At 36.0% G+C, this 23,882-nt stretch overlaps 1 pseudogene; it reads right to left on the bottom strand.

Annotated features, from left to right (window-relative positions):
- Positions 1-23,358: 23,358 nt before the first annotated feature.
- LOC129883829 (5S ribosomal RNA) lies at positions 23,359-23,479 on the bottom strand (annotated as a pseudogene).
- Between the last annotated feature and the right edge of the window lie 403 nt (positions 23,480-23,882).

The following is a 23,882-nucleotide window of genomic DNA, read 5'->3' on the forward strand; positions in this document are numbered from 1 at the left end:
TCTGGTTCCTCTTCCGAAAAGGAAGATACAATTTTATTCTTCATAGTTACAAGACTTTCTGCACCCAAGTTTTCAATTACCAACTCTTCACTAATTGCAAGAATGTTTAACTCTATTCCTTCTATTTCTGGAAGATCTCCTTCGAAATGTTGCTCTGTAATTACATTTGAAGACATACCCGGTAAAGACAATGACAACTCAGTCTCAAAGGAGGGTTTGGGTTGAATAGACTCATCTAGTGACAAGTTTTGGATTTCATTCAAGTCCAGAGTAGAGGAAATGATAGGAAATGCTTGTTCATTGACTTGAATGGGGGAATGAATAATAGGTTTTTTTGACAGTTCATGTAACGACCCATTATGTCGTTTTGAGAAATAGAGCTTTTTAGTTCATAAAAGACGCATTCCGTATATTTTTATGAGTACGTTAGACTATTCGATAACCATATTTATTTAGTTGAGGGGTAAATTTAAATAACTAATTTAATTAGTGGGCTAAGTTGGTATTTTACTTAACATTCTATATCAATTATTAAAGGAAAAGGATAGGGTTTATTAATTTTGATTCAGAAAAGAAAAAGAAGAATAAATAAATAAATAAAATATTATATATATAAAATCTGATGGCATTAAGCCATCAGATGTAACGAGAAAATGAGAAAACGCAAAAACTAGAAGAAGAAAAAAAATACGGAGGAAGAAAGAAAAGAAAGGGGAAAAGAAAAATAAAGGAGAAGAGAAAAATAGAAATTTTCATTCCAAAGCGTCAAGGTAATTATTCTCATCCTTTCCATTAAATTTTTATGTGATTATGAACATATTTTTAGGGTATATTGGTGGAGAAATAACGCTGAAATAAGAAAGTATGACCCTAGGGTTCTTCACATAAAATCTTGATTTGGGGGTCGAATAACGATCCATTTTAGCTGAAATTTGACATGTGAGTTTATTTTATCATGAGCGAACATAATCGGAAAGAAAATTTCAGATTTGACTTCAATGACTCGGGATGACTTTTTGACCCAATTTTTGATTCGAAAATAAATATAGCAATATGGGTGTCATTGAATTCGTATTCTTATGAAGATTATGTATTTGAACAGATTTTGATCGTTCGAAAGCATTACGAAAGGCTTAAGTTTTAAAGTGATTATTCAATTTAATTGAGGTTTAACCCTAAGCTTGAAATTAAGAAATATGAGACTTGACAAATTAATGGCATCAACATTAGGAACGTGATTCTAGATTTGTGCTCTAGGATTTTTGGAATTTAGACTAGAAGTATAGTAATACGGGTGTCTACGTACTCGTTACTTACGAATTATGCATACTTTATAGATTGGAAACGTCCGGAGGCGTGGAAGAAAGGAAGGACATTAGTGGATTAGCCTTCTTTACTTCGGTTCTTCGGTTGAGGTAGGTTATGGTTTTTTTATTCTATATCATAGATAGACTCTTAATAGTGATTGATATTCATTGAGTAATATGTGAAGTTTACTACGCATTTAATTGTTGTGATTTGGATGGTTGATATGTTGTTGTGATTGATCTGAAATCCCGAGGCCATAAAATCTATAATCTTGAATTTGCCCTATAAAAAAATGGTGCCTTGAATAAAGAAGGCTTGATGAAATATTGTTAATGAAGTGGAATGTAATCATGAAGAATGATAAATTAATTATATTTGGATCGGGTGTCACGTTCCGACACGGTATATTTGGATCGGGTGTCACGTTCGACATGGTATATTTGGATCGGGTGTCACATTCCAACACAGTATATTTGGATCGGGTGTCACGCTCCGACACGGTATATTTGAATCGGGTGTCACATTCCAGCACGGTAATATTAAAGGAAAAAAAATTAAAATGAATTAATACTACCCAATCTCCAATAACTCATTTTCCAAAAGGGTGTGATATGGAGGCTTGAGTCCTCATGTGTGATCTTAATATTGTTGATTAGTTATGAAATTGTTCATTGTGTTGTCAGTTGATCTTGATCTTGTTGGTTTCCACCTGTTAAGTTTTACAGTTGATTTCCCGCTATTACTTATTGCATATTGATTCCTATTTTGAGTCGGCCGATGATACCTACTCAGTACATGTTGTCCTGTACTGACCCTTACTTGTATCTTTTCTTATTTTATTTTGTGGGGTACAGCGAGTGTTCCACCGACTTCGACTCGACCTCAGCTCTAGTCAGTCTCCACTTCATAAGATTTCAGGGTGAGCTATCCTTCTAGCTGGCGATAGAATCTCTTGTCATGGCATGATGTCCTTAGTTTTCGGATACGTTATGTTATTTATTTATTTGGTGTTTGATAATTCGAGACTTAGTTTTAGAATTTAGATGTCCTTCATGTGATGACTTTCAGGTTTTGGGGAAAACGTATTTATTTGAGCTTCCGCGTTATTGTTATATTTATTAGTTTGGGTTTGTATCATTGGTTCTCCCACCTAGGAGGTTAAGTGTGGGTGCCACTAATGGCCCATTTTGGGTCGTGACAAACTTGGTATCAGAGCTTTAGGTCGGTGATCTCATCACATAAGGACAGATCTAGTAGAGTCTTGCGGAACGGTACGGGGACGCCTTTACTTTTCTTCGAGAGGCTACGGGACTTTAGGAAAACTCCATTCCTTCTTTCTTTCGTGCTATTATTTGAATCCAATTGGTATCTAGGTGATACAAATTGGTATCTGACCTTCTTCACTCTATTTTCGCAAATGTTCAGAACTAAAACAATAGCATCGCCTGAGCCAGCCATTAGGGCTGTAGATAGAGGTGGTTAGTGACGAGAGATTGTGGTAGAGGTCACAGGAGAAAGCCCACCAGGGGAAGAGATCAGGAAGCTAAGCAACGTCTTTTGACTTCTTCATAGAGAAGTATATCCCCCGGACCTAGAGGGACAAAAAGGGAGATGAGTTCCAAAATATAGAGCAAGGGAATATGTTCGTTGTAGCCTGTGAGACCAGGTTTCATGCCTTATCCAAATACGCTACACAACTTTGCTTCAATCTAGAAGAGCGGATTTTGCCACTTTGTGAAAGGATTGTGGTCAGAATCTCTATTGCAGTTTTATAGATTGAGTGTATATAAAAAAGGGTCAGGATATGACTACTATAATGATATCGATGCTTACTTGGTTAGATTATGGATTGTGTTACTTTTGCTAGCGACCTGACCTACGAAAGAATGTATATCATTTGGGATAGAGACAGAATAGGTCGAATTTGATAATGTTTTAAAGTTATTCAATGGGTAGGAAGGTGTAGGTTATTTGAGGTACGGCCTTCTTGATAGGTATAATGTGTACTAGGGGTAGATATTAGATACGATTAATACGTTTAGGTTGTTGAGTATATTCCAAAGATTCTAAATAAGGATCAGTGACTTCATCATAAGCTCCAAGAAAGTGGATCGGTATAGGAATGACAAGATTATGGGTACAGGAAGACCCAACAAGTAAACTTGGGTAAAGACAATCGAGGATTTTAATAAGAACGTGCATATAAAATTGGGTTAGACCTTTGGAACTAGTTGATTTTGTGATAGAGGTGGAGGGGGTAAAGCCAGATAGCTTCGCTACAAAGCTTATTGTTATGCTTTCCCTGGGACGTCAGAGGTAGAGACATTCGATGTTATCACAGGTACTCTTCTGTTTTACGATCGCTTAGCTTTCGTATTGTTTGATCCTGGATCCACATTTTTTATGTATCTTCCGCATTTGCTGATGGACTCGATTTACATTATGACTTACTTAACATACCTATTCGTGTTTCTACTACTGTTGGTAAGTCTGTGCTAATTGAGAAAGTGTATAGGTCTTGCCTTGTGACTTTTGTGGGGAGCAGAACTTATGTAGATTTGATTATTCTGAAGATGGTTGACTTTGATGTAATCTTGGGTATGACTTGACTCTCTCCAAATTTTTCTATCTTAGATTGCAATTCTAAGACTGTGACATTAGCCAAGCCTGGGATGGATCAATTGGTGTGGGAGGGTGACTATCTTCCCACTCCAGTTCGGATTATCTCTTTTCTTTATGCTAAGAGGTTGGTGAGTAAGGGTTGTTTATCCTTTCTAGCATATCTCAGGGATGATAGTTTCGAAGTGCCATCGATTGAGTCTATTTCGATAGTGTATGAGTTTATGGATGTTTTCCCCATAGACTTACCTGGTATGCCACCTAATAAGGATATAGACTTTTGTATCGACTTGGAGCCCGACACTCGCCCTATTTCTATTCCACCTTATAGAATGGCCCCAGCTGAGTTGAGGGAGTTGAAGGCCTAACTTCAGAAGTTATTGGGTAAAGGTTTTATTAGACTGAGTGCCTCTCCTTGGGGTGCTCCAGTTTTATTTGTGAAGAAAAAGGATGGTAGCCTTCGTATGTGCATAGACTACAGACAGCTGAACAAGGTGACTATTAAAAATAGGTATCCCCTTCCTCGCATTGATGACTTATTCGATCAGTTGGAGGGTGCTTGTATTTTCTCAAAAAATAATTTGAGGTCTGATTACCATCAGCTGAAAATACGAGCAACAGATATACCGAAGACTACTTTTCGAACTAGGTATGGACACTATGAATTCTTGGTAATGTTTTTTGGGCTTACAAATGCGCCTGCTGCTTTCATGAGTCTGGTGAATAGAATCTTTAAGCCATATTTGGATCTCTTTGTTATTGTTTTTATTGATGATGTATTGATCTTCTCAAAGAGCAGAAAAGAACATGAAGAGCACCTGAGAATTGTTCTGGGATTGTTAAGGGAGAAAAGGCTATATGCCAAATTCTCCAAGTGTGAGTTCTGGCTTGATTCAGTGTCTTTCTTAGGGCACGTGGTTTCTAAGGAGGGAGTGATGGTGGATCCCCAGAAGATTGAAGCAGTGAAGAGTTGGGCAAGACCCACTAATATCTCAGAGGTAAGGAGCTTTATTGGTTTGGCTAGCTACTACCGCCGGTTCATCAAGGGATTTGCTTCCATTACTTCCCAGCTGACCAAACAGAAAGTTCCATTTGTGTGGTTGGACGAGTGTGGAGAGAGCTTTCTAAAACTCATGACCTTATTGACTACTGCACCAATTCTTGCCCTGCTAGTTGAAGGTAAGAATTTTATTGTTTATTGTGATGCATCATATTCTGGTTTAGGCGCAGTGCTAATGCAAGAGAAAAATGTAATTGCCTATGCTTCAAGACAATTGAAGGTGCATGAACGTAATTACCCCACTCATGATTTGGAATTAGCTGCGGTTGTATTTGCATTGAAGCAGTGGAGACATTATCTATATGGGGTAAAATGTGAAGTGTATACAGATCATCGCAGCTTACAATATGTGTTCACTCAAAAAGACTTGAATTTGAGACAGAGGAGATGGATGGAATTGCTAAAGGACTATGATATCACTATTCTTTATCACCCAGGAAAAGCTAATATAGTGGCCGATGCCTTGAGAAGAAAAGCAGGAAGCATGGGAAGTTTAGCTTATTTGTAGGTTTCCAGACGTCCATTGGCTAGAAAGGTTCAAACTCTGGCTAATGACTTTATGAGGCTGGAAGTAACCAAGAAAGGAGGATTCTTGGCCTATGTGGAGGCAAGATCTTCTTTCCTCGACAAGATTAAAGAAAAACAGTTTGATGATGAGAAGCTGAGCCAGGTTCGTGATATGGTCTTGCAGGGAGAGGCCAAAGAGGCTATGATCAATGAGGAAGGCATCTTGAGGATTAAGGGGTGGGTATATATGCCCCGTATTGATAATGTGATTCAGACTATTCTTGCAGAGGCTCACAGTTTGAGGTACTCTATACATCCTGGTGCAACCAAGATGTATCGCAATCTGAGACAACATTATTGGTGGAGCAGAATGAAGCGTGACATTGTTGATTTTGTTGCCCATTGTCTAAATTGTCAGTAGGTAAAATATGAGCACCAAAGGCCTGGAGGGACACTTCAAAGAATGCCCATTCCTGAATGGAAGTGGGAAAGGATTGCAATGGATTTTGTGGTCGGTCTTCCAAAGACCTTGGGTAAGTTTGATTCGATATGGGTGATTGTTGATAGGTTAACTAAGTCTGCTCACTTCATTCCAGTCAAGGTCACTTATGATGCTGAGAAGTTAGCCAAACTCTATATCCATGATGTTGTTCGATTACATGGAGTTTCGGTTTCTATCATATCAGATAGAGGTACACAATTTACGTCTAACTTTTGGAGGACCTTGCATGCTGAGTTAGGTACTAGATTAGATCTTAGTACTACATTTCACCCTCAGACCAATGGATAGTCTGAGAGGACAATTCAAGTGTTGGAGGATATGCTTCGTGCGTGCGTAATAGATTTTGGTGGTCATTGGGATCAGTTCCTACCCTTGGCAGAGTTTTCGTATAATAATAGCTATCACTCGAGTATTGATATGGCTCCATTTGAGGCATTGTATGGGAGGATATGTAGGTCTCATATTGGTTGGTTTGATGCGTTTAAAGTGAGACCTTGGGGAACTGATCTTTTGAGGGAATCATTAGAGAAGGTGAAATTCATTTAGGAGAAACTTCTAGCAGCTCAGAGCAGGCAGAAAGAGTATGCAGACCGAAAGGTCAGGGATATGGAGTTTATGGAGGGATAGCAAGTGTTGTTGAAGGTTCACCCATGAAGGGTGTGGTGAGATTTGGTAATCGAGGTAAGCTTAGTCTGAGGTATATTGGGCCGTTTAAAGTTCTTAAGCATATTGGAGAGGTGGCCTATGAATTGGCTTTACCTCCAGTTTTGTCTGGGGTGCACCCAGTGTTTCATGTGTCTATGCTATAGAAATATCATGGTGATGGAAACTATATTATTCTCTGGAATACAGTCTTGCTTGATGAGAAATTATCTAACGAGGAGAAGCCTGTAGCTATTCTTGATAGAGAGGTCCATAAGTTGAGGTCAAAAGAGATTGCGTCTATGAAGGTTCAATAGAAGAATCGTCCGGTTGAGGAGTCAACTTGGGAGACTGAGGCAGATATGCATTGAAGATATCCACATATATTCGTCGAGTCAGGTACCCTTTTCAATCCTCGCTCTTTTTTGACCGTTCGAGGACGAACGGTGGGTAAATTGGTATTTATTGTAACGACCCATTATGTCGTTTTGAGAAATAGAGCTTTTTAGTTCATAAAAGACGCATTCCGTATATTTTTATGAGTACGTTAGACTATTCGATAACCATATTTATTTAGTTGAGGGGTAAATTTAAATAACTAATTTAATTAGTGGGCTAAGTTGGTATTTTACTTAACATTCTATATCAATTATTAAAGGAAAAGGATAGGGTTTATTAATTTTGATTCAGAAAAGAAAAAGAAGAATAAATAAATAAATAAAATATTATATATATAAAATCTGATGGCATTAAGCCATCAGATGTAACGAGAAAACGAGAAAACGCAAAAACTAGAAGAAGAAAAAAAATACGGAGGAAGAAAGAAAAGAAAGGGGAAAAGAAAAATAAAGGAGAAGAGAAAAATAGAAATTTTCATTCCAAAGCGTCAAGGTAATTATTCTCATCCTTTCCATTAAATTTTTATGTGATTATGAACATATTTTTAGGGTATATTGGTGGAGAAATAACGCTGAAATAAGAAAGTATGACCCTAGGGTTCTTCACATAAAATCTTGATTTGGGGGTCGAATAACGATCCATTTTAGCTGAAATTTGACATGTGAGTTTATTTTATCATGAGCGAACATAATCGGAAAGAAAATTTCAGATTTGACTTCAATGACTCGGGATGACTTTTTGACCCAATTTTTGATTCGAAAATAAATATAGCAATATGGGTGTCATTGAATTCGTATTCTTATGAAGATTATGTATTTGAACAGATTTTGATCGTTCGAAAGCATTACGAAAGGCTTAAGTTTTAAAGTGATTATTCAATTTAATTGAGGTTTAACCCTAAGCTTGAAATTAAGAAATATGAGACTTGACAAATTAATGGCATCAACATTAGGAACGTGATTCTAGATTTGTGCTCTAGGATTTTTGGAATTTAGACTAGAAGTATAGTAATACGGGTGTCTACGTACTCGTTACTTACGAATTATGCATACTTTATAGATTGGAAACGTCCGGAGGCGTGGAAGAAAGGAAGGACATTAGTGGATTAGCCTTCTTTACTTCGGTTCTTCGGTTGAGGTAGGTTATGGTTTTTTTATTCTATATCATAGATAGACTCTTAATAGTGATTGATATTCATTGAGTAATATGTGAAGTTTACTACGCATTTAATTGTTGTGATTTGGATGGTTGATATGTTGTTGTGATTGATCTGAAATCCCGAGGCCATAAAATCTATAATCTTGAATTTGCCCTATAAAAAAATGGTGCCTTGAATAAAGAAGGCTTGATGAAATATTGTTAATGAAGTGGAATGTAATCATGAAGAATGATAAATTAATTATATTTGGATCGGGTGTCACGTTCCGACACGGTATATTTGGATCGGGTGTCACGTTCAACACAGTATATTTGGATCGGGTGTCACATTCCAACACAGTATATTTGGATCGGGTGTCACGCTCCGACACGGTATATTTGAATCGGGTGTCACATTCCAGCACGGTAATATTAAAGGAAAAAAAATTAAAATGAATTAATACTACCCAATCTCCAATAACTCATTTTCCAAAAGGGTGTGATATGGAGGCTTGAGTCCTCATGTGTGATCTTAATATTGTTGATTAGTTATGAAATTGTTCATTGTGTTGTCAGTTGATCTTGATCTTGTTGGTTTCCACCTGTTAAGTTTTACAGTTGATTTCCCGCTATTACTTATTGCATATTGATTCCTATTTTGAGTCGGCCGATGATACCTACTCAGTACATGTTGTCCTGTACTGACCCTTACTTGTATCTTTTCTTATTTTATTTTGTGGGGTACAGCGAGTGTTCCACCGACTTCGACTCGACCTCAGCTCTAGTCAGTCTCCACTTCATAAGATTTCAGGGTGAGCTATCCTTCTAGCTGGCGATAGAATCTCTTGTCATGGCATGATGTCCTTAGTTTTCGGATACGTTATGTTATTTATTTATTTGGTGTTTGATAATTCGAAACTTAGTTTTAGAATTTAGATGTCCTTCATGTGATGACTTTCAGGTTTTGGGGAAAACGTTTTTATTTGAGCTTCCGCGTTATTGTTATATTTATTAGTTGGGGTTTGTATCATTGGTTCTCCCACCTAGGAGGTTAAGTGTGGGTGCCACTCATGGCCTATTTTGGGTCGTGACACTTCACTTGCAAGAGGGTTTGAAGGGAGAGCATGAGACTATGGAATGTCTAAAATTTTAAGAAATGCAGTAGGATCAATATCTTGAAGGACTTTGAGCATATCTTGAGTAGTTGAACTTGGATTAGACATCTTAGAAGCAAAAACAAAGAAAGAGGAATGGAATTTTGTTGAGAGAGGGATGAATTTTTTGGACATGTTAGGGTTTGATTTGAAGAGAGGAAAAATATAAAAGGAAAGAAAAGGGTGTATCAGGTCTCTTCGAAAGAGTAATGACATTTGAGTTTTAACTGATGGGACAATGGTCAGAAGTACACGTGGCAATCACAACGGTTCACACAATTAGTTAATAAGAAATGTAAGGAATACTAACCTTCAAGCAGGACCAGGTCCCTCTCCAAAGTTTTAAGAACGAATTTTCCTATCTTCCAGTTCTCCTTTTATTCAAGCTTACTTCATACAAGTGTATACCTGCACAGGTACTAAATTGACTTTTTCATAAATAAGGCAATGCAATGGTTAGAGATACCTGCATCCTGATCATAGTCAAGTAGAGTTGTAAGAGAATGAAACACCTTCTCCTTAAAGTGCCTTAAGTGAGATGAAGTCTTTACTTCCCATAAACATGTACTTGTTCACATTTTCGACATATCAAGTACTGGGTTACATTTCCTTACTTCCTTGCAACACAAGTTAATTGTTAGACTTAGGAACCCAGTTTAATCGGAGTCCCCAGTCATCAGATAATGGCATAATCAAAGAATTTTTGGTCCAATATGGCCAAATATCCCTTCTTATGTCCAGAGTTAGAACAAGTTCCCTTGCTCTATTTCGCCTTTTGGTTAAAGTAGTTTGAAATTTTTTCTTGAGATCTCTTCCAGGCAAAATACTCATTCTTTAGATGACCATTTCTACCACAATGGAGACATAGGAGATTATCATATACAGAGACATACTTGCTTTAATGGTTGTAAGGAGGACTGATGTTCAGGCATCCTAATCCTCTTCCACCATTTTGCTCCTGGTTTGTCATATTTTCAAGCATCTTTGATGAAGTAGTCATTTTCAAAGACTTTCTCAGCTCTTTTTTGCCTTAATAAGATCTCCTTCAAGTTGAGCATTTCTTTCAAGAGCCATGGCTAACTTCTCATTAGCTTCATTCAACTTATCTTCAAGTTTCAGCTGCAAATCACCAGCTTCACCTTTTCCTTTAAAACCTTGAATTTTAAAATATTTTAATTTTCTTAATTTGAAAGAAAAATAAATAAATCTAGTTTAATGGCTACTTGCCAAATATTTTTTGGGCCTCAACCTTAATGGTCATTCAATTAATTTCTCTATTTTAATTTCTGAAGGCAATAGACAATTTCTGGATGAAATGAAAATTGGATTCATGTAACAAGAGAAAGAGTTCACATTCCTTTGTCGGGATATAATTGAACTTTTGATCGATCCGGGTACTTGGGACCCTGTTGATGTAGACACGGTCTCTTTGGATCCCTTTGAATTTCAAATATTTGGGAAGAATAAGTAAATGCCATAAATATATTACCCGAAGACTATCTTAAAATGATGATATTTTGGAAAATCTTAGTAGATTAGTTTGTTATCACCTTGTTGGTGGGGGTTCAATTCCTACTTATAATCCCCACTTCCCCTTTTCCCCTTACCCTAATTTTTAAAACCAGTGATTTTCTTCAACTATTTATTGTACAGAAAAGGTATATAAATGACAATTTTAGTATAGTTTAGGTGTGTTTTATGAGTTTCCCACATTTGTTTTTTGTTGGGTTTTCCAAGTACTTTGTTAGTATTCATTGTTGTTCCATGCTTAAGGTGTGTTAAATCATTTTGACTTGAATTTCTTTGCTAGCTACTTTTGCAAGAGCCATGTTATACACATGCATAAACCAAGTAATTTTGTAGTAATACAAAAGTGACTATTAGTAGTAGGGATTAAACTTTAATTTGACAGCATGATAAAGAACACACATAGAAAAATCTGATAGACAAAAGGAAGTTCTTTTTCCTTTAGATGCTTTTATGACTTCTAAAACCCAAAATTATTGCCAAAATAATAAGTTAGGTTTCATTTTAGATATATAACAAATCTAATGTAATCCCACAAGTGGGGTCAAGGGAGGATAGTATGTATGTAGACCTTTAACCCTACCTTTAAAAGGTAGAGAGTTTGTTTTCGATAGACCCTCGGCAAAAAATGGATGAAACAAATGATAGTGCAACAAGAAGAAACAAAAACAAAAAAATACAATAATCGAGGCTAAAGAACCAACTGATAGAGATAGAAATATAAAAAATGAAAATACCATATTAATAAGAGCATATTTGGATTGGCTTATTTTAGTGCTTTTTAAGCCAAAAAAGCATTTAAGCACTCTTTTAATGTTTGGGTAAATTAAAGAAGTCGTTATAAGAACTTGATTTTAAACTAAAATGATAAAAATAAGCTAAGAGTCACAAGTTAGAAATCCTAACATATGACTTTTAACTTATAACCCAAAAGCTCTAGTACTAGTACCCCGGGAAAGGGAAAGGAAAGCACTCGACTATCCTAATCCTCGACCTCCACAACTTTCTATCAAGGGTCATATCCCTGATGAGCTAAAGTTGTGGCATGTCTTGCCAAATCACGTCACCCCAATACTCTTAGGCTTACATCTACCCCTCCTCAAGCCCTCTACGGATAACCTCTTACACCTCCTTACCTGGGCATCCACACATCTACTCTTCCCATGTCTAAACCATCTTAACCTCACTTTCCGCATCTTATAATCCATGGGAGACACTCTCACCTTGGTCCTAATATCTTCATTCCTAATCTTAACTTCCCTGGTATGCCTACACATCCATTTCAACATTTTCATCTCTGCTACTCTCATCTTCTGAACATGGGTGTTCTTGACTAACCAATACTCTCCCCATATAACATTATTGATCTAACCACCGGTCTAAAACTTACCTTAAATTATTGGCAGTATATTCTTATCATATTGAATATAATACTCAATGTAAGACTCCATTCCATCCATTTCATCCCAATGCAATGCATGACATCCCCTAATCTCACCATTACCTTGGATTACTGACACTAGAGTACTTGAAATTTCCTCTCTTGAAAATGACCTAAGTATCAAGCATCATGTCCACGTCTGTTTCATGGTAACACCATTGAACTTGCACTCCAACCACTCATTTTTGGTCCTGCTCAACTTGAAATCTTTTGACTCCAGGGGTTATCTCCAAACCTCCATCATCACATTAACATTGCCTTGTATCTCATCAATTCATCCTATATCATAACACCTTCTTTTGAATGTGCCACGTATGAGACATGTAGTAACACGGGGTTTCATATAACTTTCTATTAATATCTTCATATTCAGTTGGATTAGTTATTTTATGGATGTCTAGACATAAAATATCATTGCCAAGATAATGTATAAGTCATATGAGACTATTAAAATTTATTGATAAATCCTTTCCTTCATTCTAAATCTTCTAAACTTATTAGTTGCATATTCATGAAACAATATTATTTCAAAACTTTTAATTCTATTATCTATGGGTGTTGATAGTAGTGTTTATTGAATGTTTGTTTTCAATAAGTCATATATTTGAATAAAATGGAATAGATCTTTAACAATATATTCCTATACGATCTTCCCAATTCTACAATTCAATTATTTATCTTAAATAATATTGTATATAATATTATGCGAACTTGTCTAAGATTGCACATATCAGTTATAATATAAGTTGATTATTATATGCAACTGCATAAACTAAGGTGTACCAATATAACTTGAAAATTTACAATTGAATTTGTATATAAGAAATAAACAGATCTGCATGATAATTTTGTGTAAAATTTTCTTCACTAACATTCAAAGAGCATTGATATAGTTGTGATGGTTGATACGGCTTCAGCAGCAATGTCAATATTCTCCAAAGCAGAGCAAAAAATTGATGTGATGATAGTCAATGTCCATTCATCGAACATGCTTTCTTTTCACCTCTAAGCTCAAGCCTTGGCTGAAGTAAGTTATTTTAATTAATACACTTATGAACGTCCATTGTGGCTGAAGTAAGTTATTTTAATTAATACACTATAAAAGATTAGTTATAAAATTTACCTTTAAAATTTTGTTAAATAGTTTGTAGAAAAATGAATTTACTGTAATCCATCGTTAAATAACATTAGCAATGAATTTTGTTGTATGACAATATAAATTATCAGTCGCTAGTTCCTTTTTTAAAAATGTATGATAACTGGTTGTTTTGTAATCTTACTATTATAATGAATAAAGCTCAGCGAATATGTGTGTGAAATTAACTATTCACATAATGTATAACATAATTCATTTCTAATTGATAGCTTCTCGAAATAATTATGCAGCGGTATGTGATGAACACAATGAAGATATAATAAAGAAAGCTTTGGCTAAAGGAGCTTATATTTGCCTTAAGAAACCATTTGACAAGGAAATTGTGAAATACTTGTGGTAATTTGTATTGAGGAAAAAAAATACAAAACGAGAAAGCGAGAGAAAGATCATAAAAAAATAGAGATCAGATGAATGTTGATGATATTGGTAAAAATAGCATTTTTGGAGAAAATGAAGAACAACTTAGAGAGAAGAAAAATGTGTGTAATACTGAGGAACAAGACAACTGTATTAATGAGGTTGAAAACGATGTTCTATTAAATGAGAAATGTAAGTTGAGCAGGAAAAGAGGTAGAAAAAGCATGAAAGAGATTAATGAAGGAGAAAGCCAAAGTAGTGATATTCATAAGATTGTTAGGCAAAAGAACTACATAGAATGGATTGATGATCTCCATGCCAAATTCATGGAAGCTGTACAATAACTTGGAGAAGGAAGTAAGTTTACTTCACTATTAATTAAATTTCTTTACAATTCATTTATATGGAACGATATAAGCAATGAGAATTCATACTCATAGCTAACGTCAACTTGTTTGGAATTAAGGTATAGTAATTGTTGTATTTACATGTACCTCGGCTTGATATGTAGGATGCAACCCGAAGGAGATTCTAGAGGTGATGAATGTTCCTGGTCTTACTAGGATGCAAATTCCAAGCCATCTTCAGGTACATCTTTTTTTTTAAAAAAATATTATTGAATTAAATTCAATTGGATTTTAAAAAAACATTAAGTGGTAAATTATGTACCGTTTGTATGTGTATGGTATGGAAAAAGTTATACAACAAAACAAAATATAGTATAAAGTTATTTTCTCGTACTTGGTTACTAGAAAATACTTTGCTTGGAAAGTTTTTCTTATCAAACACTTTTATGTGACGTTATTTTTCTGCAACTATCTTAATTTTAATTTTATATCAAAAGGATAATGAAATATCTAATTTTATTTTACTTTCGCTAGAAAATATTTTCACTTTATTATCAATCTTTTTTATTCAAAAGTGTTATCAAAACACTCTCTCATTAAAGACAATCAGTGACAACTCTCATAAGCGCTCTCTTGATAATTTTTCTCAAGTGAAAATTGACATCTTTCACATTTTTGAAGACTATTTTATTTGGTATGACTGAGATTGTTGGTTTGTTTTCATTTGGAACTAATGGTCAGTATTAGATAATAGAATTTCGGTAATTTTTGACTTGAGATTATTGTTTTGTTTAGTATCAAACCCACTCATCCTACCATTACATAACCTTTTGGTTGACTGATTATATCTTATATATGGGATCGAATATTTGTGAGACTTAATTATTATTGCATCTCAATTTAGCATAATACTTTATGTATTGTTAACATCTATGGGATATGCTTCATGTTATTGTACTCAGATAGATAAGCTCTCTATGGCAGCAACGAGAATCCAACTAGGGATTCTGGGCAGCAGGCTAATTAGTGGAAACAATGGGGTTACAACTAGGTCAATTGGGGAAAAGAATATCCATAAAAATAACAAAAATTGGACTATGGTGACACATAAAAAAATAGTTGGCCATCAAATTGGTTCTCCAATCCGTGCTTCAGTCCAATAATTCAGTTAGTTCTATATTAAGACTAGTAAGCAACCACATATTGTTGGACCTAGTAATTATTCTCCAAAAAGTTTTTGAGGTCCAAACATGTAACACCCCAGAAATTGTTTCGTAAAGACTCGAATATTTCTTCACGTGTGTGTAGACTCGAATCGAAGAACTTGTAATTTTATATATGAGTTAGGATTAATTCCTAAGTATTTTAAGTGTATTAGATGTGTTTTAGGATCATAAGAGGTCTCTAACACCAAGTCGAGTCCAAAGAATTAGTCTCGGCTAAGTTTCCAAATGAGTTCGTATAAGGGTCAACTTCCAACGACCATATCTACTATAATATAACAAAGTGTCCCACAACCTACCAAATTAAAGGTCTTTGAGTCTTCTTTCCAATGCCACCAAGATTGCAATTTTTGGAGTTTGGAGTCAAAAGTTATGACCATTTTACTACAGACTAGTACTGTAGGAATTTCAGGCCTGGGCGACCACTGCAGGAATTTCAGGCCTGGCGCTCTAGTGGCACAACGCACCACTATAGCGCCAAAAAACAGCCTCAGTAGTTTGGTCCTTGGCGCGCCACAATTAGGTTTGCAGGGTTTTAAGCCCATTTTGGCCTGGCGCTGCAGTGGCGCGACGTGCCACTATAGCGCCAGCAGGATTTTTGCCCAGTTTTCCAGATTTTGAAGAGGGGCAAGTTGGATATTTTTCCTAAACTTATATACACTAACATAGGACGGTTTGGGATCATTGTTTTCAGCCTTCTCACCTCCTAAAAACCCTAATCTTCATTCCCTCTTCTCTTCCAAACATCTCCAACAAGAAATCCTCTCAAAAGCTCAAGGATTCAAGATCTTCAAGTTATGTCTTTGGTTTTCGGTGGGATGTTCTTGATTTCCAGGTATGTAAGGCTAACCTAAAATATGGATTGAGTTCTCCCATATGGCCCATAGATGTGTTGGATGAAAATGGTAAAAAGCTTGAACCTTCTATGAAGGTTTTCTTGAAACCTTCCTAAACTTTAGAATATTTTTATATACTAGTAATTGATTGGTGATTTTCATGACTTAAATTCTTGAATAATTATCTTTCATAATTATTTCACAAACCGTAGTTACATATTGACTACAATGGATTTTTGTATATAAATTAATATGTATTGATGGTGTTCTTGAGTTGAGTTTTGTTGAGAGTATGAATTCATGTATTCATTCACATGAACCCAAGATGAGATTTGTTTTGTCATAATTGTCTTGAGGTTGAGATTGATGGTTTTGTATGTATGTATTGGTTGGAATGAAAAGAATGAATTGGGGTAGTTATGAATATAAAAGGCATAAAAAGGAAAGAAACCTTGGTAGAGCTAGAATGTCCTTTTGTCTCTATAAATTGAACATAGAATTAAATAAGGATTTTGGAGTAGATATTTGACGATGATGTGATGATGATATTTGATGATGATGTGAATGATGATGTTTGATGAATGAGGTGAATGATGTTTATTTAACTAAGGAGAAATGATTAATGAAGAGGTTATGTTGATGATGATGTTTTGAGATGAAATGGATGAGAGTCTAATGTGTCTACATGATGTGTGATTTGCATAACTTGATTTGATTGGAGTCATAAGAGTATAAATGATTGTTTGAGAAGGAGTTTTAAATAAATGATTTGTGAACATTTTGCATTAACTATTTAAAGGAGTTTAAGGAATGATTATTTTCATCTTTGATTTAAAAGAGTTTAAGCATGAGTTGAGATTGGGAAGTCTTTTAATTATTTTGAACATTAGTATTTTGAATATATACGAGTTGAGCATTTTTACATAAAAATGCCTATTTTGAGTTTGAGTTGAGGTGTTGAAATTTTGTTTTAAAGACATCTAATATTTTTCTGCATTCATTGAGTTGAGATGGTATCAAATTTTTAAAAGAAGAGTTTGATCGCTTGAGATGAGTTGATTTGAAAGAAGGTCCAATAAGGCCAGGTTTGATTGTGTTTTGAAAGAGTCCAATGAGACTAAATGAGTATTTTGAGTATTTTACTCACTTAATAGATATGAGCATATTGAATCTTGGGAGGAGTATCGAGCACCAAATTGGGTAATAGTATAGTCCATACTCGAACCAATAAACTACGTCGCCAAACGTAGGAGAGGATTGGACCGTTAAAGTTGGACGTTTCCTAAATTACTATCCAAAAATGATAGGACTTGATTGATTGATGGATCCATGATTGGATGATTCGTTCATACCCTAGCAAGGTATGAATGGACGTGGCAACAACGTCGGCTTGTTGTACTATCACTCGCTCATATGGTGATAGTTATCGGTTAGAAAAACTCCCAATTGAATGGATTGTGCTTGATATGATTGGTTTGATTGTGATTGTAGATGATTGAGTTGAATTGTAAAACATTGCATAATTTTAATTTGCATATCTATTGAATTGAGTTGATTGCATATGATTGGATTGGATTAGATTGGGTTTGTGATTTGATTGGGTAGGATATGTGATTGGATTGGATTAGATGATATGTGATTGAATTAGAGTTGATGGTATATGATTGGATTAGATTGGATACGTGATTGGATTGGATACGCGATTGGATTAGATTGGATCGGATTGTATATGATTGGATTGGATTGGATTGTATATGATCAGATTGAACCGATTGTATATGATTGGATTGAATCGGATGATATATGATTGGATTGGATCGGATTGTACATGATTGGATGGGATCGAATTGTAAATGATTTGATTGAACTATATTGTAAATGATTGGATTGGATTGCATGGTATATGAATGGTCTTTGTCTAAAAATGTATTCTTACTTTAGACTTATGATTGTCACGCCCCGAAAGGGTACCCTAGACGTGACCGACACTCAGGAACTATTTCTGGCTCCCAAGCGAACCACATAGCCTGATCACACATCCGTTCATTCGTTCAATCAGTAGAAGACTTAAAATAAAGAGAATATTTGGTGGACAAATACCAAATCAATAATCTAACTCAAGAAAGAAAGGCCATGGTCCAATAAATCAAACTCCAATCTTTGTCATTAAAATAGTTTGACAAGAATAATTCAAGGAAAGAAAATACTCAATCGACCGATCACTATCTAGTCTATGAAGCCTCTATCACTACTATCTAATTGGTGCCAATGACATGTTCATGGCTACCTTAAATCAAAATGAAAAGGGCTAACTCGACACAAGAATGACATAAATGGTGTCCTCCGGATGTAGAGAAGGACTCACCAATACGCTGAGTGTGTATAGATCCTCAATGGTGCTCCTATTGACGATCTCTTAAACCTGTCTCTGCATCATGAAATGATGCAGGTCCAAATGGACGTCAGCACATGGAATGTACGAGTATGTAATATGGCAGAATGAAACATACCTCAAGGCAGAATAACATCGGTTCAAATATCTCAAAATCAGAAAGATAGGAGGGACTAAATCGAAGTGTCATAAGTCTAAAGTAAGGATACAGTTTTAGACAAAGACCAATCATATACAATACAACCCATTCCAATCATGTATAATACAGTTCAATCAAATCATTTACAATTCAATTCCATCCAATCACATACCACTCTATTCAACCCAATCCCATCGTACACTATCCGATCACATATCATTTAATCCAATCCACCACATATTACCTACTCCAATCCAATCATACACAATCCAATCATATATCATCCAATCCAATTCAATCGTATACAATCAAATCAACAAAAACTCAACAATCAAGTCAAAGGACTCAACTCAATAAATATGCAAATTTGAACTTAGAAATGTTATACAATCCAACTCAATCATCAAACAATATCAATCAAACCAATCATATCATGCACAATCCACTTAATTTGGGACTTTCGCTAACCGACAACAATCCCACCACCTATATATATATAGGTGATGCACAACGAGTCATGCCGTTGCTCTATCCATTCATACTTGCCAAGGTATGAACGACTCAACCAAATCATGGATCCATCAATCAATCAAGTCCTATCATTTCAGGATAATGAAAATAGGGAAACATCCGACACGGTACAATCCCTTCCTACGTTGGCGGTGTAGTTTATGGGATTCGAGTATGGACTGTACTCTTACCCAATTCGATGCTCAATACTCCTCCCAAGACTCAATACGCGCATAGCTATTAAGTGAGTAAAATATTCAAAATACTCATTTAGTCTCACTGGACTCTTTTCAAACTCAATCAAATCTGGCCTCATTGAACCTTCTTTCAAATCGACTCATCTCAAATCATCAAACTCTTTTCTTTAAAATTTATACAATCTCAACTCAATCTCAAAAATCGACATTTTAAAGTAAAAATGCTCAACTCATTTATACTCAAAATACTCATGTTCAAAAATAATTAAAAGACTTCTCAAACTCAACTAATGCTTAAACTCTTTTTAAATCATAGATGAAAATAATCATTCTTTAAAACTCAAAATAGCGTATAAATAGTTTATGCAAAAATGCTCCCAATCATTTATTTAAAACTCCTTCTCAAGAGATTATTTATTTTCAAAATGCTCATAAGACTCCAATCAATCAAATTATGCAAATCACATATCACATAATCACATTAGACTCACACGACATTTGATTGAGTTTCTCTTATCTTTTTGATTTGAGATATTTGAACCAACATTATTCTTCCTTGAGGTATGTTTCATTCTGCCATATTACATACTCGTACATTCCATGTACTGACGTCCATTCAGACCTGCATCATTTCTGTCATGAACCAACTCCGTAGGCCACGACTGGTGCCCTATTTGGGCACCCATACGTACCCTTAGCCCCACTGAGTATGTTAGCAGAACAAACAAATTAGGAAATCAAAATAGATCGCTAGAGAGCGCACGAAAATAGATGTAGCACACGAAGGCCGTTAAGACCATCACTGAACGCAGGCCCAAAACACATATACAAAACCCACAACACAAGTCTACAGACCTCTATAGAATGATAGCATAATCATATGATGGGACAGGGCCCCCGCCGTACCCTTAACCAATATGTACAAATGTACAACAAAAAAGTTAGTACCAAAATAGGGTTCTGGATAAGGGAGCACTACCAACCAACAGGATGGATGTCCTAGGCGAGCGGATCAGCAAACCGGGCGTTTGTACCTACGGGCATGTAACGCAGCCCCCCCGAAGAAAGGGGGTCAGTACGATATATGTATAGAGTATACAAAGCATAGACTGTAATAAATAAAGCCGTTACCAGAACAGAAGGTGCAAAAATGAGCAAAATATTCGAAATATCAAAATGTTTTTCCTAACCACAGATAATGTATGCAGAAAAACATATGCCATATCCGGTCCCATTATGGGACTCGGTGAACAAATACAAAATGCGGTCGGCGCCCCGTCACTAGCGCCACAGCACATCATAACTCCAGAGTAGGGAATATCTCCGTAACAGATCATATCATATCAGATGGTCATATCAGATCATATCATATCATAAGTGTACATGGCACATCAAAACTCCACAAATCAAACCTATGTATAGGTTGTACCTGCCCTCTCACGTTAGGGCATGACGAACAATGCAGAAAAGTATGCACGATAACAAAACCTGGCCCGGGCTCGGTGAAAGAAGCATTGAGGCATCCACGAGTAGAGTAGTGAGAAACCAATGCAATTTAAATCATATTTGAGACTCGATGGAATAATCAAAATAAACTATCACTCAAAATCCAGACAAGGGTCATATCAAGTACTTTTTGAAAGTTACTATGGGTTACATCAAAATAGAACTTTTGGGGAATCATATACACATATCAAGGCATAACAAAATATCTTTTGGAAGTCAAAAAGTTGGCAATTCTAGCGGCTTTACGAATAGGAACTTCTTTAAAATCATATGAAAGGTATATACTTGTTTCTTAAAATCCATGCCGAAAAGGAATATTATCTTTATATACTTATGTCAAAGAAATGCTAAAAGAAAGTATAAGCCTTACATACGTATGCCAAAACATGCCAAGAGAAAGAAACGTTAGCTTTACATACTTGTTACGGGTTACTTCTTATCCTGTTTGTCTCGTCGTCCTTTAAACCTAAGTAACATGGAAGAAATACAAGTATCAACAACCTTAGTATTTTCAGCACCTTAGGTTACACACGAATATTTATAGAACTCATCTCCTTGCTCGCCTTCTCGACTAGTTCCTTAGTTAGTTAAAGAGTTAACGAAAATCGGGCAGCATCTCCCCTATAATGTGCCCTATCCGAATTTCCAATTAGGTCCCTAATACCTACAGCCAACCAACAACAACAACCTGTAGCAATTCACACCAATAATATAAAACATAAACTCCAAACGACTTATTCAAAAATACGGTAGCACAATAGGGCGTCTAGCCTTTATTTTGCAACGCCTTTCATTAAACGCAACGAGGGGTCGTGTGGATTCAACCAACAGCACCCTAACCCACATTAGAACATATTTAGGCCCTGAAACAACACATCACACCACTGCAGCAGTACCTCACACGAACAACACTATCCTTCGACGACAATTTAACTATAGCAATTCCAATTTAGTTTATTTCGATCGTCGAGCATTTCTACGACATTCTTAAACTTCCAGCAGCATACAAGGGGTTTAATACACCATATAACAACACCATAAACTTCAATTTAAAAGGAAAGGCCTTACCTTATGTTAAACTGGTCAAACTCGCCAAAGCTTATCAAAACGCGAAATCTGGGCAGCCCACTGTCTTATATTGTCGCTTAGTTTCGGAGGGGTAATTGAGGGAAACAAGATTTGTGGCCTCAATGAAAGTTATATACATGTGTATCAAGGTCTCAAAAAATTTTGAATTACCCCTACAGCAATTTTGTACGAAAATATATGCCCAAAATACTCACAGCTGTCCGTGTAGGATTTTCAAAACAAAATCTGGGCAGTACCTCCTCTACACTTCATCACCTTTTTCGCGAAACTAAAAGCAAAAATGGATTTTGGAGGATAAATGAAAGTTATAGACCTATGAAATAGATTTCCAAAACATCTTGAATCACTCGAAACAAATCTTTACATAAGGAGTTATACTAATATTACTAACATCAGCCCTATTCAAAAACGGGTTTATTGACAAAAACGAGAAGTTCCTCGAAACCCCAACTATAAATTTTATGTTGTTAAACCCCGCTATATAAACGTAGGATACCTTAAATAATTAATTCACGGATCAAAAACGGAGGCCTAACCTTATTCTTGTGGCTGCCGTGACTCTCTCTTCTCTTCCTCAAGTTTTCTCCAATTTTCCTTAAGTGTAGATGCTGAAAAATGAATTCCTTAGTCATAACTTCAGCATATATATCCAACTTTTGGAGGTGACACATGGAAGCCCCTAGGGGTAACACGTGGCATCCCCTAGGGTGCCACCTCATCCATGCATCCAACCCAAATCCGCCATGTGGTAGCGTGGGACCCACCTAGGTATGTCACCTGCTTGCTTGTCACCTGCTTGCTCCCTTTCGTAGGTTCATCATCTCCTTTTATTTTAAGTTCGACGTGTACCAAGTAGCTTAGTTATGAAAGACATCCAAGTCGCTAGCTTACGCGAGTCAATCGAGTCCTACGACTCATTTCTCGACCTCCAACTCCTTTCGAATTCTTATTACCCTATTTCCAATCTTCCCTATTATGAAGCATCTCATTCTTCTTTGTTTAGGATTATTTGATAGCGTTATAGATTATCCGACTCACATGACGACTCCAAAAAAAACTTAAGAGCTTTCCCAGAAACTTAAGAAGCTTAAGATGCGTTCCAAGGTTCCAAAGTACAGGGTGTAACATCCTTCCCCCCTTTAGAACATTCGTCCTCGAATGTGAACCAAAACCTTCCTCCGGATCTTATACCGACTATATGGAGAGTTCCTCTATCCCATTTCCATAACATATACTTTCGTCGAGCAATCAATATCAGAGTTATAAAGGTTAGGATTACTTGTAGACGTAGGAAATAGGTACGGACACTTGTGTTCCATTTCCTTTTTTTCTTCCCAAGGGGTCACCCATCCAAGTATACTCTCATCCAAGCACGCTTAACTTCGGAGTTCTGATGGGATCCGGTGCGTTAGTGCAGGTATGATTGCATCCATCCCTTATGGGGTCTCATTTGAAGTTTAAGCATTCCCATTTACATATGATAGCATACGTTGATTTTCTCCTATAGTTGTACTTCTCCTCTTGTCCACTTCCCCCCTTTAGGGTGTATCCATGTCATTCTCTGTTTATCTTCACCTATTCACACGCGAATGATTCTATTCCAGCATATTTAACTTGCTACACCATGTCTACACCTTCTGTTACATCATCCATACATTAGGTTGCCCCTATAAGAAACCCTAGCACAACCATAGGGTGCTTAGTATTTTCGATAGATAGTATATAATCTAGTCCAAGTACTAGTACTCGAGTCATGCAACTTAATGTAGGAATCTAGTCAAAACCATATTTCCTTTATCCCAATTTTATCAATTATCAATGGAAGAATATACTA

This window comes from Solanum dulcamara, chromosome 3 (genome assembly GCF_947179165.1).
Source record: "Solanum dulcamara chromosome 3, daSolDulc1.2, whole genome shotgun sequence".
Taxonomy (NCBI): Eukaryota; Viridiplantae; Streptophyta; class Magnoliopsida; order Solanales; family Solanaceae; genus Solanum; species Solanum dulcamara.